Source organism: Manis pentadactyla, chromosome 1 (genome assembly GCF_030020395.1).
Source record: "Manis pentadactyla isolate mManPen7 chromosome 1, mManPen7.hap1, whole genome shotgun sequence".
Taxonomy (NCBI): domain Eukaryota; kingdom Metazoa; phylum Chordata; class Mammalia; order Pholidota; family Manidae; genus Manis; species Manis pentadactyla.
Genome location: NC_080019.1, coordinates 192,513,306 through 192,532,176, shown reverse-complemented (window position 1 = coordinate 192,532,176; position 18,871 = coordinate 192,513,306). Strand labels below are relative to the sequence as shown.

The 18,871-nt window shown below is 41.6% G+C and overlaps 1 protein-coding gene across 2 annotated transcripts in view; it reads left to right on the top strand.

Annotated features, from left to right (window-relative positions):
• The window catches only part of DSCAM (DS cell adhesion molecule), a 713,077-nt gene that overhangs the window by 265,134 nt on the left and 429,072 nt on the right, over positions 1–18,871 (top strand). The gene's annotated exons all lie outside the window — the stretch shown is intronic.

The following is an 18,871-nucleotide window of genomic DNA, read 5'->3' as shown; positions in this document are numbered from 1 at the left end:
TAATATAGGAAATACCAAATAAAAAGTAAAGCTAATTTTTAAAGAATTTGTTCATGGACATTCTAACTTTAAGTAGCTCCTGATCTGAATTTTTTAGGAAACAAAACTGCCACTAAAGATGTTTTTCAAAAGGTATATGTTGACATTGTTTGTTAAACTAAATTCCTTTCATCAGATCAAGCCTTCCCACTCATTCATGTCTTGAGATACTCTTCCTAGATTAATTAGAAATAATGCAATTTTTTATTGACGTATAGTTGATATAGTATTATTTTAATTTTTAAATACTGTGTTTTAAGAAGTTAGAAAGCATTTGGGTGTTTGCGAACTTTATTCATTAGCAAACTCAAATAAGGGAGTAACACATTACTTGGTTTTGACAGCACATTTTTGAAAAAGGCTTCTGTTACCCATTTTTATAAAAAACTTTCCCTGAGCCTAATAAGTCACGTTTACCAGAAAACTCAAGCAAAAAAGAATGAATTAGCTAACTAGTTCAAATTCTGTGTTTAGGTGACAGAAAATCAACACAATTAGTAAATACAAAGCCTTCTCAGCCTTGGTTTCCTACTTCCAGGTTGAAAGCTGATGGTGCTATGTGTAATCAAAACCTGAAAGCACTTGCCCTTCAGCATTCATTGTTCATCGAATGTTATCATGTTGCTGATTTACTGACTTGATGCTATGTGACAGTTGTTCTTGGCTCCTGAGTAAAGGGCTGCGGCCAGCAGTGGGTTCCAGTGTGGCAGGAGAATTGAGAATGGAGACAGAAGGGAAGGTGGTCCACTGCCAGCCTTTAGCATCTGAGTCCTACAAACCCTTAGCTAAAAAACATACCTTTAGAAACAGAGATTTAATACCTCCCTACAATGAAATTTGTTTTGCTAAAGAATAACCAGGGACATGAGCCAGTCAATATTGTTTCTTTTCCAAGGAAACATGTTCGTCTTGCACGAGCAAAGGTTCACGAACTCCAGTTTGAAATGACCAAGTAGACTTCTCCCCGTTCACTTCAGGAACTGAAGCCCAAAGACAGAATGTGACTTAGATTTAATTGTCAATATTTATTGTTTTAAAAGGGGAAAAATTGAATTAATGAAGGCATATAAAACTACACTGCTGTCTTATTAAATACATTTTATAGGATTTGTGCTTGACGATCATGAACATTGAATCCGACTTCCCCGTTGAGCAAATGAGTTATAATCAAGTGGAACAAATTGCATCGCTGCTACCCCTTCATGTTGATGTGAGTCAGCACATGGTAACTGAGCTGAAATGGGCTTTGTTTGCTTAGCTCTGCTCCTCAGGAGAACTACACGCCTTCTGCCCTGGAGTTTACACCAGCTTTCTGTCTACTAACTGTGAGCACATCCTTTGCTTTAATCAAGGGTTCTAACTCCCTCTCCAGGTAATTATAACACACCCCAGTGAAAAGCACGTACCTTATGCCTAGTTTGGTTCTAGAGCATTTTCCAGCACCAGCACTACTGACATTTTGGGCCAGATACTTCTTTTTTCTGGGGTAAGGAGGGCTGTCCTGGGCATGTTAGGTTCTTCAGCAGCACCCCAGCCTCTACCTACGAATTTTGGTATCACCCACCTTCCCACTGCCAATTGTGTCTGGAAATATCTCTAGGTATTTTTGCAATGTCCTCTATAGGGCAAAACTGCCCCCAGCTGAGACCCTGTGTTGTAGATACAGTATGGGTTGTAGGATTATTTAAAGCCACAGAGAGGAAAAGTCCTGGAGTCTCTTACAATCTTATTTTATTAGAGCTATTAGAAGCTGAGCAAACCAAACCCATTTCAACCCAGTTATCATGTGTCTGCTCAAATTCCATTATTTGTGATGCTTTGTATACATACTGTAACTTTTTCATCCAGTCTCTGTTTAGTGTTAGTATTTCTTTTCCTCCTCAAGAACACATAAAATTTTAAGCATCCTTGAGGCATTTAAATTGTTGATGGCAATTTTTTATTTCAAAACACTTTCATGGGAAATGTATTTGCTGGGTCACAATGGCCTTGCATGAAATCTTGCCTCTTCCGTTCAACTTGCTCTAATGATTACAGTGAATCACTTTCTCCAAAGAAGGAAGGTATTTGCGGTATGGCTGAGCAAGGCCACGCATGCCTCCTGAAAGTGGTTATCTCAGTGTAGCGCTGAGATTCAGTTTGAAGCATGTAGGCTTATGGCTCACAGAATTTCTTCTAGTAGAAATGTGTGCATGCATTGCACACTAATCAACTTCATGCAGAATGTAGGGCAAATACCTGGGGTCACTCAGGAAATACTAGTTCGGAGTAGTTAAATGCCTTTGGATAGACAAGAGATCTGAAGTAATATAAGTGTTCACTTGTCTTAGAAGGCAGGGGTCCCAAAGGTCGGGTTTATCTAGAATGATGCAAGAAGGCAAGCCCTCTGTTTTGTAATTTAAGTTCCGCAGGTAATTTACGTTGCAAAGCTGTCTTTTTATTGTTGTTCTTTATTTTTGTTTGTTTTGTTGTGGGTTTTTTTGGTTGGACAAACGGTAAGCAAAATATATTGTATTAGGGTTCTCCAGAGACACAGATGTTTATGTGTGTGTGTAGATACAAGGACCTGCACACTGGACGCTGAGCACACCCTCCCTCTGCTTGAAGCATCCTATCTCTGTGAACCAGTCTGTCACTCCAGGGAGGGCCAGCAGAGCATGGGGCTCAGAGGCTGGGACTGTGAACTGAGGCTCAGAGCCACATGTGGGGCCAGACAGGAAGTTCGGTCAGAACAATGGGCTGGATCCAGGTCAAAAGCAGGAACAGGCTTAAATTGTGACATTTTTGTTCAGGGTCTGGGCAGAATGGGCTAATGCCTATTAAGACTGAGAATAGAACTTTAAATAGAATCATAGAAATACTCAAATCAGAGGGTCAGTGAGCATCTGGGTCAACCTCCCCTGTGATGGCAGAGAAAACAGGACCCTAAAGGTGTCATGCTGCAGCCCTGGGAAGGCTGGCTTTGGATTCTAGGGGGGGAAAGGGATTGAATTCAGTACTGTCTAATGAAACAAAAGAGAGAGTTCTGGATTCCAGAGGCAATGGTGTATGTGAATCTGTTAGCAGAAAAAGCCAATTGGATTTCTCCAACACCATGGGGCACTGCAGACTCCATACCTTCTCGTGTTTTCTCCCTGGGGCTGACATTTCTTTCCTTTTCTGACCCCTGCCGGGTGGCAGATAAAAATGGATTTTGACAGAACCAGGAAGAGTTGTTCTATTTCCATGGCAACGTCAATTCACATTCTGCAGGTATATCAGCGGCCACTTAGGCCACTGACTAAATGAAGGATCCTGAAGGTTGTGTGTATCCCGGGTGCCTGGCCAAAAATAACTTGGCATGCCACCATTTCGCCCAGCACCATGGAGAGCAGCATTAGACTGACTGGATGCCAACTGTCAGCTCCAGTCCTGTCTTTTTGCTAAAGAGGAAGAAACAGCAACTGCAAATGGCTGGGGGGAGGGGAGCCAGCCAGGGGCTGCTACATTGTTTCCATGGTCTCAGAAATACTGAATGGAACGTGAAATACATTCTAACTTGTTCACCCCAGGGGCACCAGATAATTTGTATTTCAGCAGAAGTATTATAATTACATAGCTTAGAGTTAGAATTAATTAGCATTTGGGGAAGTAGTGATAAAACCAAGCAGTTATTAAAAAATTAATTTTAATGGAAGTCAGTTTGGAGAGTCTTGCTTTTCTTTTGAAATATTTTTTTTTCTTTTTTGACAGTAGGGGGAGATAAAAGGGTAACACCATTCAGTGATCCCATAATCAACCTAAAATCAGAACTAACTTTATTGCTGGGGGTTCCCACTGGATATTAAGAACTCAAATCAATGGCATAAATGCTGAGTGTATTTCAAAATAAATCAAGAGTTATGGTAATGTTTGAGGATTTTCTGTGGGGAATAATAATTATCAGTATCATCCTTTAAAAAACATATCATTTGCCCCAATGCAGCTGACATTAAACGTAGTGGAGAATCACTTCCTGTATTTGTTCTAGACATGTGCGATTACAAGAGGTTTGAAGAATAATTTTTGATATCAGCAAATACTGTGTACGTGAGGGCTAGGCACAAGGCTTTCCTGGGAGCTCCCGGCCACCTCGGAATAAAGGAGACAAATCTTTGCCTTTGGTAGCTTTTACTCTGTTTGGTTGCTTGGTGTGAGGGCTCAGAAAAGACGGGTTATAATAAAGGAACATTAGTTTTACCATTGTTTGGAGTTTTATGGCACTACCATTTATAAATTATTAAAACCAAAACCATTCACAGTTAAATCTTCATTTTCTAAAATGAGTCCTTGTTCTGCGGTATGTACAAGCCTACTCTTATTTTTAGAAGATAATGTTGAAGCATTGAGGGGGAAAACAACATCATGTGTGCTGCTTACTCTCAAATTGATCACCATCAACAGCAACAACTAATTGTCACCATCGTCAGAGGGAAAGGGAAGGCACGGAAGGAAAGGGACAAGTTGTGACCAAGTGGTGAGGCCAAGTGAAAGGTGTGTGGCAGGCCACCATCCTATTTTTGAGACTCTTCCTTTGTACTTTTTCAAAATTTTAAGTTAAGAATTAATGGAGTACATAGGATTTGATGAAATGATTCTTTTTCAATGTTCAGAAGCGAAGTTGAAAAAAGATTACTTTAAAAGTGGCCCTACTTCACAAAATTTGATCCCTCCAGGAAAAGGTATTTCCTATTTCAGAATAGCGACAGGGTGGTTTCTATCCTGAGAACTAGAGTAGGTGATGAACTTGTTAGTATCGAAGTTCTAGATTTTAGCAAAGGCTGGGAACTCATTCTTTAGGAAAAGCAAAAGTGAACTGCATGCTGCCCCTTCTTGGAAACAGTATTTCATCCTCTTTTCCCTCTTCTAACCCAGATCACACCCTTGCCGTTGTTTTGGGGTCAAATGATCAGGTGACCCACTCGACATCCTTATACCTGAACCAGAGCTGTAACCTTCCCAAGGCTCTTGGAGAAGAATACCTGGGGACTGATAAGCTCTGTTGACAAACCTGTATTAGTAATGGTTTCAGGACCACTATTATTTAATGCACATTATGTATTTATATGACATTTATAGTACAGGAGAGAAAACAAGCAATGAAGACAGGTTGATCTGCAGGGTCCATTTGTGCATGCTATCACTATGCCCCATAAGGGAAAAAAAGCCTGCTTTTAGATTTAAATCAGTGTTGCTGCTTTTCATCCTATTTACATCATTAGCTCTTGCCACAAAGCATTAAAATATACATTGATGCAATCTGGGTTGTCTGACCAGTTGCTTAGTGAGATCTCTTACTGGTTCTGCAATGCCAAGAGGGAAAACAACAATCCACAGGTTCCATGGTTTATGTTGAGTAAGGAGATAAACTCGTATCTTCCGATGTGTTGAGTTGGAGCCTGGCACATTTTCTTAATAATCCAGAATACCAACAGTGAGTCTGTGTTTTAAGGGGATTAAGTATGTAGTAGTAAAGTGAATAAGACAACCGTGTTCATTTTTCCTGGGATGATGAAACATTGCATGGCTCCCTGGCTCAGTGACCACACAGAGTTGGACAAAAGGTGACTCAGCATTGTAAGTAGAGGACATAGGACAGAGACAACCACTCTAATATAACCCTTTGGGAACAGGGAGCATGCTTGGCCATATCTGTCAGATTGGCTCTGTATTTGCCTTTTTTCTCTCAAATTATTTCAGGAGCTTGCTTTCATATTTTGGAAGGCAGCTTTTTGAATATAAATGTGTGCCTGCTCTTTCATGCCCAGCTGATGCGTGTCTGCCTGCATAAAAGGCCTTGGATTTTCCATGTGGATTCTGTATACAATCTATCACTGCCTTCATTCACCTGGCAGTTTTGAGACAGAAGTGTTGCAAATTTATGAAGTGCCTTTCTTTTTCCTCTTCCTATCTGCGACTGGCTCTTGGAAATAGTTTTCAATGGCAGTTTTGTTTTCTTTATTGTTATATACATGATAGAATTTTAAAATTCTTCTAAATATGTTACTTTTCTTGTTTCCTCTCCATTTATTTAGTAGTCATATGCATGTTTTTGTTCTTAGATTTTTGTTTGTTCCCAAGATGGATTTTATTCTCTTAGCCACTGTGGTCCCTGCACTCTGGTGTAAATAGTGTGCACTTACAGTTTTGGGTGCTAAATCCCCACCTATCTTGATAAGATGGCCTAAAGCACTCACCTCTTTCTGCCCAGGGGCAGATTACATCTCCTTAGAGGTGATGAGTGAGAGGTCACTGGTGTGTCCTGCTATGATCCATGTTCTTTGTGGTTGAGAATTACACCTCTCAGGGTAGAATTTAGTATTCATGCCAAAGAGGCAAGACTAGAAGGGAAGGCTGCCTGAATGGAGTAGATGGTAACAAAGAGAGAAGGATGCTGGGGAGACAGTGAAAGAGGAGTGACAGAAAAAAGAAAGGGGTGGTAGGAAAGAGGTGGAAGAGGGGAACATGGGACATCCCTTCCCCCCCACCCCCCGCCAGCTATGGGTCCCTGAGGCTTGTGGTTAGAGAGTTTTGGAGGAAATAGGCAAACTTCTCAGCTTGGAGTGTCTGGGTTCCCTTCCTTCAATTCTGAGAGCAGCCAGCAGGGACGGACTTGCACAGTGACGAACGCTAATGGAGGGGCGCCACCAGGTGTGACCACGGGCGGTTTAAACGCTGTTATTGCCAACACATTGAACCATAAAATAGTAAACATTCACTATAAAAGATCAAATGTGCAGGCATATTTAAAGATTGTGTGCAAAGGTACAAATTGGCAAATTGATTACTGCTTCCAATACTGATCAACCAAGTAGGCAGAACTTGATGCTTCCCAAAGAGTCCAATGTATGATCCCTTCTGAGATCTATCTGGTCTTGGCAATGGTTGCACACAGAATAACGCAAGATGAAGAAAGCCTCACATGCTCTCTTCTGCCTCTTCTTTCACAAACTTTGCAGATCATTAAATGTCACTGTCTTGGCTGTTTAGACTCCAGAACATCACAAGATGCCCTTAACTCCAACAACTTAATGAAATAGATGTAAGATTTGGAAGGACAGTGAGGGTGCCTGCCGCTTGCTGTTGCATCCCCTGTGCACAGTGGGGTGCCCACACTAAGAAGATATTTGTGCAGTGCTAGATACGATGGAAAATAGACTCAGTCATTTGTGTGAGTAAGAAAGAACAGGGCTCATTTGGGGTAGAGTGGACAAATGCATTTCTCCTCATTTGCAGTCACTGAATAGAGTTTAATTGGAAGGAGATGAAGGTTGGGCTGATCACCCTGCCCAGACACACTCACCCTCTTTTTGTAAATCTAGGCCACCGTATCCTCTTCTGTTCTCATCCTAGAGTGCTTCTTTTTGTGCATAAATCTTCTCCTCAGAAACAGTCTCAAGTCAGAAACCTTTTAGGTTGAGGAAAGGGTGGCTGGAGGTACAAAGGGCCTGTTTTGGTGCAAGTCCAGGCTTCACCTTTATTCAGTGAGAATCGTAAAGTTCATAGACTCATGGAATGTTTGAACCGAAAAGGACATTGGTGATCAAGTGTGGGTTCAATCCTCTTCTTCTTTTTAGTTAGAGAAGACTTTTCTCTGAGATGTGGTAAATGCGCTCAAACAAGATCACATTTATGTGATTATTTTTGTGATTAAGTAACATGCATTGAATTTATATTATTTATTTTTCAATGGGAACTCTCATAGGTTGCCCCAATAAAGAAATCCATGGAATATCTTACATTAAGCTTAATTCTTCACATTTTTAATTATATATGTATGTGAATGTATTTTTGACATCACTTCTTCACAGCTGTGTTTTTGTAGGGACTATTATGCAATTTCTCTTGATTTCTTTATGTGTAAAATGTATATGGCTCTACTATATACTACTCTCCTCTCCTTTCTCAAGAGCAACTGAGAATGTGTGAAAGATGTTATGAGCTGTAAGCAATGTGCCATGAACAGAATCACAAAAGCTAATGGAATTTCATTATCCTTTCAATTAAATCTAACCTTTATTGTTAATGCATTTGTACACAATACAAAACAATTCTGATAAATTTTTTAAAGATGGGAATTTCATGGAAATTTTAGACTTTGGAACAAATATGACATGATTTTCTCAAAATCATAAATTTCTTGCTTTTATTATTACATATGAATTAGCATACTAATATCTTCAATACTTATTTTTTTTTAATTAAGATATATCTTAATTCCTAAAAGGAGGATTTATTAGGAGGCAACAACTAGTCATGTCTGACTATGCAACTAGAATATTCATGATAAAAATACTAGTTCTAATGAAATTAATAAATTCTCCAGTAAATTTGATTGCCTTTTATTAAAGTATAGCACATATAGAGTTTATTTGTATAGCTATATTCATGAATGATTTCATAGTGATTTTGTGGTATTTATTTTGGAATGTTCTGGGGGCAGTTTTATAGTCTTTCAGGAAAAAATTTTCTAAGCATTTCTTATAAAATTTGTATTCTAGTTTGGTTTGCTTCTCAGTGCACATGTGAAATTTTTAGAACTTCACAAAGTGCGAAGTCCTTGTGCTTGAGCCTCTATGCCTGATTTTTAATGTGATTATACATGATTCTAGCACAGACTTTTCACTAGCCAGCAGCTGTGCATGAAATCTGCTTCTTGGCCACATCTATGTCTGTGTCTGGGCTGCCTTCTGTCAGACCTTCCTTCTGGTCTGTCAGTCGGAGCTCCCCGCCTATTGGCATTAGCTGATCAAGAGATTACTGGGAAATGGTGGAAGTTTGAGATCATCTTGGGCATCTGGGCTCCCTGTCTAGACTCCTTTTAAATTCCACTCAGTGATTTATTTTCTTGGATCTGTGGCTCCAGTCTGTGCTTTTGAAAACTGGGGTTAGAGCGGATGCTTTTCCCTTTCCAGTGTAGTACTTGGCTCTCACCAGATGGCCAATTTCCAAACACAGGCAGAATTGGCAGGTGGGCAGATGCAGTGGGGGACAGCTTCTTTTGGTGAGGACAAGGTGCAGTTGAAAAGGAAGCAGTGCTAACTTTGTGCTCAGACATTAGGCTTCTTGCCCATAGTCAGGCCCTGGTCCCTTAATTCAAATTCTACCAAATGTTTAATACACAATCACCAAAGCTTTATTTAAAAAATGTGTCATTTTGCCATTATTCCTTCTAGCAAAATGTTGTTTATCTGCATATTTAAATTTCAAACTAGTTAGATACCATATTTTTAATTTGATTTAAATTAACCTATGCTTGAGATCTTTTTACCATTACTAGTTTGTGTTTAAAAATTATAATTGAGTTATTCTAATAATCAAAATTAGACTTTGGGGTCATTTACCTCCTCCTTTTGGGTTATAAGCAGCATGCTAATGCCCATTTAAAATGTGAAGTGTGAACCTCAACATATTCCATTTTATCAATTCCATTATAGATTTATTTAATTTATTTTCCAGAAGTTACAGAGCAATGCCTGTTGGCTTTCAGTCAGAGTACTGAAGTCCCAGCGTTAGCGGTCTCCTTCCTTGCCTAATGGTGTGATGTGTCTCCCTCCACACCTCTCCCTGCACCCAGGTTAATATGACCTCCTGATTCAAGGTTGTTCCACTTAAGGAAAACACACACACATGCACATCTATTTGCTTAGCATTGTCAATGTCACTTTTATTATAGTTAATGTATAATTCCCATTTGCCACTATAGTCAAGTTTAGAGAAGTAAACCACAATATAAGGGTAGTAGACATTACAAATATTTTATCTCACATGATGTTCAAAACTACCTGTCAAATACACTCAACTCCACCCATTTTTCCACAGTTATATTTAGCAAGTGCCTGTGGACTTCTGGTCATAATATTCCAGGGGTTGGTGGTTTTGTAGGCCAGCATCAATGAAGAGGTGGAAGGGAGGCGGGGGTCGAGGGGCACAGAGGAAGTGGCCACTTAACAGTTTGTCCAAAGAGCAGCTCTAACCATCTCCTGTAAATGCAGGTTCTTTTAAAGCATGGGGACTGTATACTAGAAGTGTATGCTGCTGTATATATGGGCTGATATGAATATAGGTGACTGTTGTTTATCATTCACAAGTCAGCTGAAGAGCTACATGTTTCCAAAACGTTTAAGACTATTTTCTGAAATCAGGCTCTGATATTTAACAATGATGGCTATTATTTTAACAGGGAAAGTCTATTTACAAAGCAAAATGTAACTTCTCCAGTAATATTTGGGGATAATTTATATTTGTGGCTAATGTTTCAATAAGGAAAAATACATTTTTTCCTTCTTTACCACCAAATCAATATTATATTTGGGATTAATATTTGACTAATACCATAAGGCCAAAAATATCATTTCCTCCCAGATAACCACTGTTTCCATTGGCCCTGTGGATGGACTTGACATGTTGGTGCACAGGCCTGGTGTCAAAGGTGTAGAGAGGGCTCCTAACTCCCCCTAATTTGCCACTTTCAGTCAGTAATTGATTCTCAGATGCTGCCCACTGCTTCTTATGTGAATGAAGCAGATTTGTTTGAACCACATGATTTTCCCAATTAAATGAGGTGGAGCAAATAACTGGTCAAACAATGACCTTGGATTCATTCATCTTTTCTCTGTGAAGTCAGCGGGTCAGCAGCAAACACTGCCATTTTTCCTGTTTTTCAGGGAAGCCGCAGGCAGTAGAGGGTTCTGCAAAATAGCATGAAGCTTTCAAAGTGAGGCATAATTAGCTGGAATACTCATTCTTCAGTGCTTGTGTGAAGACCAGATGCCGTGGGTGTTGTCCCTGTCCCAGCGCACGCGAGCGCGGCGGCTGAGATCAGCGGTGAGGGGCCCTGACCGCTCTCATTTGTCTCTGAGATTAACAGGGCAGCTTACAACACTGGGTACATATTTTTGAAATGCAAGCATGCAGTGCATTCATTACAAAGCTTCCCCAGTAAACCTTTAAGAGTCCCCAAAGAATCACAAGTCAGTTCAAGAGTATTGTATTCAATTTCTACTTTATAGTGGATGGTTTTGTATCTTGTTTTTTTTAATGGTGCTTTGCATCTTTGTAAACATCTCCCTGGGTAAAAAAGAGCCATGCAGAGCTACCCTGCTCACTTCAGAGACATACCCCTTGATTAGCAGAGTTATTAGTGAAGGGTTACAAGTCAGGAACGCTGCTCTTAACACCCACAGCGGGGCTGGGTGTGGGAAGCGCAGCAGAGTTTTAAATGAGGAGCTGGGCACCCCGCAGTCACTCAGCAGCTCCCTGGGCGGCTCCACATGATGAGCCCAGATCCCCAAAGAGCAATGTGATCAGGCCAGTTGAAGCTAGGAGGTTCAGACTCCACCTCACATCTTAGCAACGGCCTGTTCTCTTGGTAACGTTAATCCTGTAAACAGGTGGGGGAAATTAAGAGGCTCCAAGTGTTCAAGTGGAAAAGGCTTATTATAGCATTTGCCATTTAGAGGTGTTCTCTGAACCCCTGTAGGGCAGAGTTTAAGGAAGCAACACGCTGTTTTAAGTGGACTGAGAAAGGCCTGAGAAATAGATGATTTCTTAGAATTTACCAGATTGTTATCCTAATGTCATGATTGAATTATGAGCATCTCTGGACTTTATTATTCTAACCAAATAGCAAACAAACCAGTTAAAAATAATTGGAGTAAAGTTTAGCGTGTGGGAACACTCACCTCCACAGAGATAGCTCTGTCTCCTCTTTACCTTTGTGAGATCAAGTGGCATGACATCGCAATTTTAAAACTGTGCTGAATCTCCCACAGTGTCTGGACTCAGCAGCCAGTAACAGTGAGGTCCGGCTGCACTTGGTGAGGCCGGTGGGCTACCGCCACTTCCATTGTTTCCTTTAGCTCTCAGGCTCCCCTGTGCCTCCGCCACCTGTGAAACAGGTGAGCAGGTTGTGACATCGTTGCAGCCACGAAACCAAGTGCCGAGCAGGGCCTCACCTTCCAGCGGGTGAACTGATTTCTTAATTCAAATCTTCTAACTCACAGGGCACCAGAGGATCACATAAAATGCCCCTGAGGGGACATTTCAGAGGAAGACTTGAGAGTTGGTGTGACATATAACTCCCACCAGAACTTTTTTTGAATAGAATTTTTCTTCCTGTTAATACTATCATATGTGTTTCCATCATACACTTTAGAAACTACCGAGAAATTCTTCTCCCTTCCCCTCCCCTCCCCTCCCCTCTTCTCTCCTTTCTTCTCCTCTTTCCTTTCCACACTCTTCCAGGCCTGGCACACATGAGCCCCTGGAGCTGGCCAGATGGCATTGTGTCCATCTGTGCCTGGTTCCACCACACTTTTGAGAGCTTCTAATGAGAAACTCTGGAGCTGCTATGAAATATATAATAGCACCTTTCCTTTAAAAGCCTAGAAGAGAAAGTCTACTAGTCAGTGAGTCAGTGACAGTGATAAACTATAATGGTAATAATAATCCGCAATCACAGGAAGTGAGTGTTGAATTGAGAGCTGAATTTCAGTGCATGGACTAGGGTTCCAAGTTAGGTTGTGAAGATGCTATCCAGCTTTAAAAAAAGAGCAAGATCTCAATCTTTGTGACCTGAAAAATGCAGAGGAGATAGAATCCTGATTAAATTCTTCAATTGAAGACACTGAGCATCTGTGATATGAAGATTCAGTTTCCAGGTCTTCTATGTATTTTGGTTTGAGAGTCCTTACAGCTACCAAGGAAGGTAATGGATGGCAGAAGCCACAGGGCTGGATAGAGTGGGTGGCATCTGAAGCCCCAAGAGCGTGCACGTCTGCTCACTGGCTCATTCTGGCCACTAGTCAGCAAGAGAAGCATTGTCATTAATGTATGTGAAGAAGTGAATCTCTTATAAGCCAGGAAGCTAGTGAGAGAGGGACTGCAATTTATTTTTCAAAAAATATTTTTCTGCTTTGCTTAGATACATTAGTAAGAACGGAACAACATTGTGGGCTGATATTAACACTAATTTTTTTCTTAATTAAGTGTATCTGTAAGTCAACACTTAAGATGCATAAAGGTTGGAAGGGGATCCTCGGCTCTTTGGACAGCTGAGAAATCTTTGAATTCAGCTCTGCAACTCATCAGCAGCGTGGCCTTTGGGAAATCATTCTCTGAGACCCTTGTTTCTTTATCTATAAAAATATCCTAAAAAATCCTCTTACTGAGAATGGTTGTTGGGAGATCTGCACTGCAAATGCCTTTGCGGCAGATGTTTCTTTAGAGGAAGCAGTGGTCGGTTGTCAGTATCCCTGGGATCAGGGATTCTCACCTGTGAGTGCCGTGGGGCTACTTGGCAGTCTGGTGAAGACTGTGGAGTCTTCCTCAGGACAGTGTTTGTAAGTGTCTGTATAACCGTGTTATAAAGGGAGTCATTTATCAGATTTGTACTAATATAGATGGTATGCAGAATAATGAATGACTCCTGAAGATGTTCATGACCGAACTCCTGGGACCTGGGAACACGTTGTTACATGCAAAGAGCAGTGAAGTTTGCAGATGAAATTAAGGTTGCTAATCAGCTGTCTTTGACATAAGGAGAGGATTCTGAATATCTGTGAACTTTGCAATTTTGCTGAGTCAAAGAATCGTTTTTACTCTGAACGATGGCCATTGTTGAGTTTGTTAATTTAAATACTCTAATGGGACACTAAAAATCTATTTTAAGAGATGATTTTTCAAATTCTCATTTCCTAGAACTGTAGAAACATAACTGAGTTGACATCTAATTGGTGTAAGTTACTGCCTGGAAATTACAACCCTTATTTCTTGGTGGCATATTTATTGTGAGGAAAAATATGCTAATTGTGCCGAGAAGTAGAAATCGCATTTTTCACATTCTGTTCATTGTAAGGCTCTACTTTCAATAAAAGGAGAAAAGCTTCATGGAAGAATGAGAGTAGTAATTGTTTGACAGTCTCATTCCTTCAGTGCTAGAAGACAGTGGAGGCAGGCATGGAGCCGGCCAGGGGAATTGGCACTTGTTGATGGGTAGAAGCTAAAATCTCACTAAAACCAGTAACATCAGCACCAGCTCTCAATGCTTCCCTCAGACCAGGTCTTGGGTATTCACTTTGTGCATGACCACACCCCTTCACCAAGAAAGCAGTCCACAGACAATGAGAACAAATCTCAGTCTAGACCCCTTACACAAAGACTAACTCAGGAGTGGCTGGGATTTTTCCATTTCTTACTTATCCCTTAACGACTCTTCAGGGATCTCAAAAAGGCCTTATTTGATAATACAGCGCCAGTCGATGGATTTCTCCTCTCTTGTGGGCAACCGGCTCAAATCCCCTTTGTGTTTTTCCCCGTGTATCTTAACTCAAGACCAGCAAAAGTGCACTAACTGTACTCTTTACGATTGCACAGATACGGTATCAAGTTGAAAATCTTAGACTGTGTATGGTGGCAGTAAAATCTGGAGATGAGCTAACTTGTTAATTTTGAACTTAAAGAAGCCCTAGTGATGGGCACCAGAGAGGCTCCTCCTGGTCTCTGAACCTGGATACCATTTCTCAGAGCCACTGATTCACTGGGTCCGAGCCAAAAGGGGCTTGGCCTGTACTGTAGGTTAAGTTTATGTTCCCCCACCAAGTTCATATGTTGAAGTCTTAACCCCTACTAACTCTAAATGTGAACTTATTTGAAAATAAGGTCATTACAGGTATGATTAGTTAAATTAAGATGAGGCCATACTGGGGAAGGGTGGCCCCTAATCCCAACTGACTGGTATCCTTATAAAAGGGAAATTTAGATGCAGATACAATACACACACACATGCACACACGCACACATACAGAATCCTATCTCAAGACTGAGTTATGCGGCCACAAGCCAAGTATCTACTAGAAGTGAGGAGAGAAGCCTGAGACAGGTCCCTTACCTGGGCAAGCAGGGAGAGCACGGTGTCCCTGACAATTTGGTCTCTCATTTGTGCTGAACTTGTATTTAAACCACTCAGTTTGCAGTACTTTGTTACGGCATTTATAGCTAACTAATATTACCCTTTAACATGCTCCAGCCAAGTTTAGCCCACGGTGCTCAGCCAGTCCAGGCACAAGGCATACAACCCCATAAAAAGCAGGAGAGTCATGGCATCTCTCCAAATAGCCAATTCTAACATCCTTATTAGTCATTTAGTTTATCTGGTTTTCAAGTCTTATTCTTCTGCTCATTGAGGAGGTTTCACATTTTCTGAGATCTTCCATTTGCCTGCGTCTAAGGGCAACATAATATAAAACCCCAGACAGTTTGGGATTTGCCCAAAGAAGCCCAGTGCCAGCTTAAGCCATCAGTGAAACATGCATCAGACCTTGAAAATTCATATGGGTTTTTATTCTTGACCACATTGTATGTCTAGTTTAATATTAAATAATATTTGAAATTGTTTATCATCACATAACATTGAAGCATTAAGATAATGGACCATGCTTATACCTTGGGTTCATATTCCTTGACACATCTTCACATATCCCAATTACTGGGACCTCTGAAAGCTGTGGGGCTGCATCGTCTGTGGTCCCTTCCAGCCCTAAAACCCTGGGATCCTAGAACTGTTCATACATGGGTTACATCATTAAAAAACAGATTGTGTCTCTGTGTGTGAGTCCCCTGGATCATTTTGTCTTTGTGGACATATACGCTTCCAGAATGAGTCAATGTAAAATTGAAACACCACTCATTGAAACTATTTCACTGGAATGCATGAAAAATATGTGTCTAAGAGAAGCCACCGCATTGTCAACAGAACTAAACTTTTATTTTCTTTCTTTCTTTTTTTTTAAATGGGAGGGAGAAGCAGACGCCATCTCTGGCATCTTTTAAAACATCCCCTCTTCCCACAGCCCTGGCCATGGGGCCCCTTTTCTCTCTCAGCATCCCCCCCGACCCTGGATGCGGCAGGAACAGTGTGGGCATCAGGAAGTCAGGGTTCCGAGAATGTTTGTGTCTGATCCATCCTAGGGATTACCTGCCTTTATTAACCTCTGGACTCCTTGGAAGCGGTGGCCCCAATGTCTTGTCTGCTCCTGTATTGGTTCCAATTCATATGTTTCTTATCTTTGGAAACATGCTTAAGGTTCCTAAATGAGGGCTCATTTTAAAAGTCCACATTTCCCTCTTGTACACAGAAGATGCATAACAAACCTTCACTGTCTTGCAATGAAGCTTCATGCCTTTTTAAAATATATTCTCATGAGAAAACAAGCAATTCACAGATGACTTCAAGGAGAATAAAATCAGTACATTCTCAATGAATAGAGACACTCTTTTTAAGTCACAATGAATAAAAATAGCATAATTTTTAAAAAGGGAGAACCCAAGAATTAAATCGGTAAGGGAAGCAAAAATATGAAACCCACAGGATTCATACTAAATATAACACACTTTGTGGAAACTCATTGTTTGCCCTCATCCTCTGGGACAGAAGGAATGACTTTATCCAAGGAGATAAGGTTGTCAGATTTCATACAGGATGCTCTGTTAAATTTGAGTTTCTGGTCAATAATAATGTTAGCATAAGCATAGCTCATCTATTGTGTGGGACATACATTAAAAACTATGCATTGTTTATCAGAAATTCAGATTTCACTGGTGTCCTGAATCTTTATTAGCTAAATATGGCAACCCTACAAAAAAAAGGCCAGGAGAAGTGAGTCATTTTTGCAGTAGCAGCGAGAAGTTGCATTGAGTAACCCTGCAACCATCATTGTCTTATTGTCTTTGACCTCGTCCTAGGAGCAGCCTGGGCTGCACCCCCTCCACGTGCCTTCCCTGAGCAGCTCACGCTTCCACCTGTCTCCCAACCTGGGACCCAGGAGGCTGGATGCATCAGTGGGCTTCCTGGTCATTTGGCTTCTTACTGGGCTTAGCTAATGGCAGGCACCCCCAGGAGCCTGGAAGGCAGGCCAAGAGTGCTGTCAGAGCCTTGATTTTCTTTCCCCAGCCCCTTCCCTGCTAGGCTGCTGTGGCTGCTGCTGGGATCCCATTTACCCTTTGGTCCTAGGGGAGGGAACAGCTCTGAGCTGCTATTAGCTGCTGGTCACCACACTGCCTCTGTGAATTGCCCCTTTTTTAGATGCTCCCCAAATTACTGGGCTTAAGGGCACCACCTCTTCCTACTAGAACCCTAACACAGTAAAGGATATGAGATAGATATTCAAGGTCAAGAATATGATCTATGGGAGGCAGAGCCAAGATGGCAGCGTGAGTAGGACAGTGGGAATCTCCTCCCAAAAACATATATATTTTTGAAAATACAACAAATACAACTAATCCTAAAAGAGAGACCAGAAGACACAGGACAACAGCCAGACTATATCCACACCTGCAAGAACCCAGCGCCTGGTGAAAGGGGTAAGATACAAGCCCTGGCCTGGCGGGACCCGAGCGCACCTCACCCCAGCTCCCAGCAGGAGGAGAGGAGTTGTTGCGGGGAGGGAGAGGGAGCCCAAGACTGCTAATCACCCAGCCCTAGCCATCCGCAGTGGGAGCACAGACACAGTGCATGTGTGGGGTGCTGGAAACTAGGGAAACAGGGCAGCAAGATCTTTGAGTGGGTCCTGAAGCCAGCGCCCCTGTGACAAAGAAAGGCGAGTGCTTTTTGAAAGTCTTAAAGGGACAGGGACACCACAGCTGAACGGAAGCATTCTGGGTCACAGTCCAGCAGCTGGAAATTCCAGGGAATTCCAGGCGCACTAACCCCCTGGGCAACAGCTCTGAGACCCCTCATGGAGGTAAACAGCCAAACATCCCCCCGTCCATTATCCCTCCAGGGCCCCACCATAGCAGAGCAGCAGCCTGAGGCTGGCCACGCCCACAGCAAGGAAGCTTCCTCCATACCAGCCCGGGCAAGATACAGAGACCCAGTCTACACGCAATTGCCCAACACAAGCCACTAGGGGTCACAGTTGTCCCAGTAAAGAGGCCAGGAGCAAGTGGAAAGCCTTAGCTCTCCCAGCTGACAGAAAGCCAATAGCTCACCACTGCACCTATCAACATGAAAAGGCAAAAAAATTTGATCCAGACAAGACTAACCCAGACAGCTTCAACATCTGCTACATCTTCCCCTGAAAAGGAACCCAGGAGATAGATTTAACCAGTCTTCATGAAAAAGAATTCAAAACAAAAGTCATAACCATGCTGATGGAATTGCAGAGAAATATGCAAGAACTAAGGAGGGAGAATACAGAAATAAAACAAGCTCTGGAAGGACTTCAAAACAGAATGGATGAGATGCAAGAGACCATTAATGGACTAGAAAACAGAGAACAGGAACACAGAGAAGCCGATGCAGAGAGAGATAAAAGGATCTCCAGGAATGAAAGAATTTTAAGAGAACTGAGTGACCAAGCAAAATGGAACAATATCCACATTATAGGGGTACCAGAAGAAGAAGAGAGAGAAAAAGGGATAGAAAGTGTCTTTGAGGAAATAATTGCTGAAAACTTCCCCAAACTAGGGGAGGAAATGGCCTCTCAGACCACAGAGGTACACAGAACTCCCATGACAACGGATCCAAGGAGGGCAACACCAAGACACATAATAATTAAAATGGCAAAGATCAAAGACAAGGACAAAGTATTAAAGGCATCCAGTGAGAAAAAAAGGTCACCTACAAAAGAAAACTCATCAGGCTATCATCAGACTTCTCAACAGAAACCCTACAGGCCAGAAGAGAATGGCATGATATATTCAATGCAATGAAACAGAAGGGCCTAGAACCAAGGATACTGTATCCAGCACGATTATCATTTAAATATGAAGGGGGGATTAAACAATTCCCAGACAAGCAAAACTTGAGGGAATT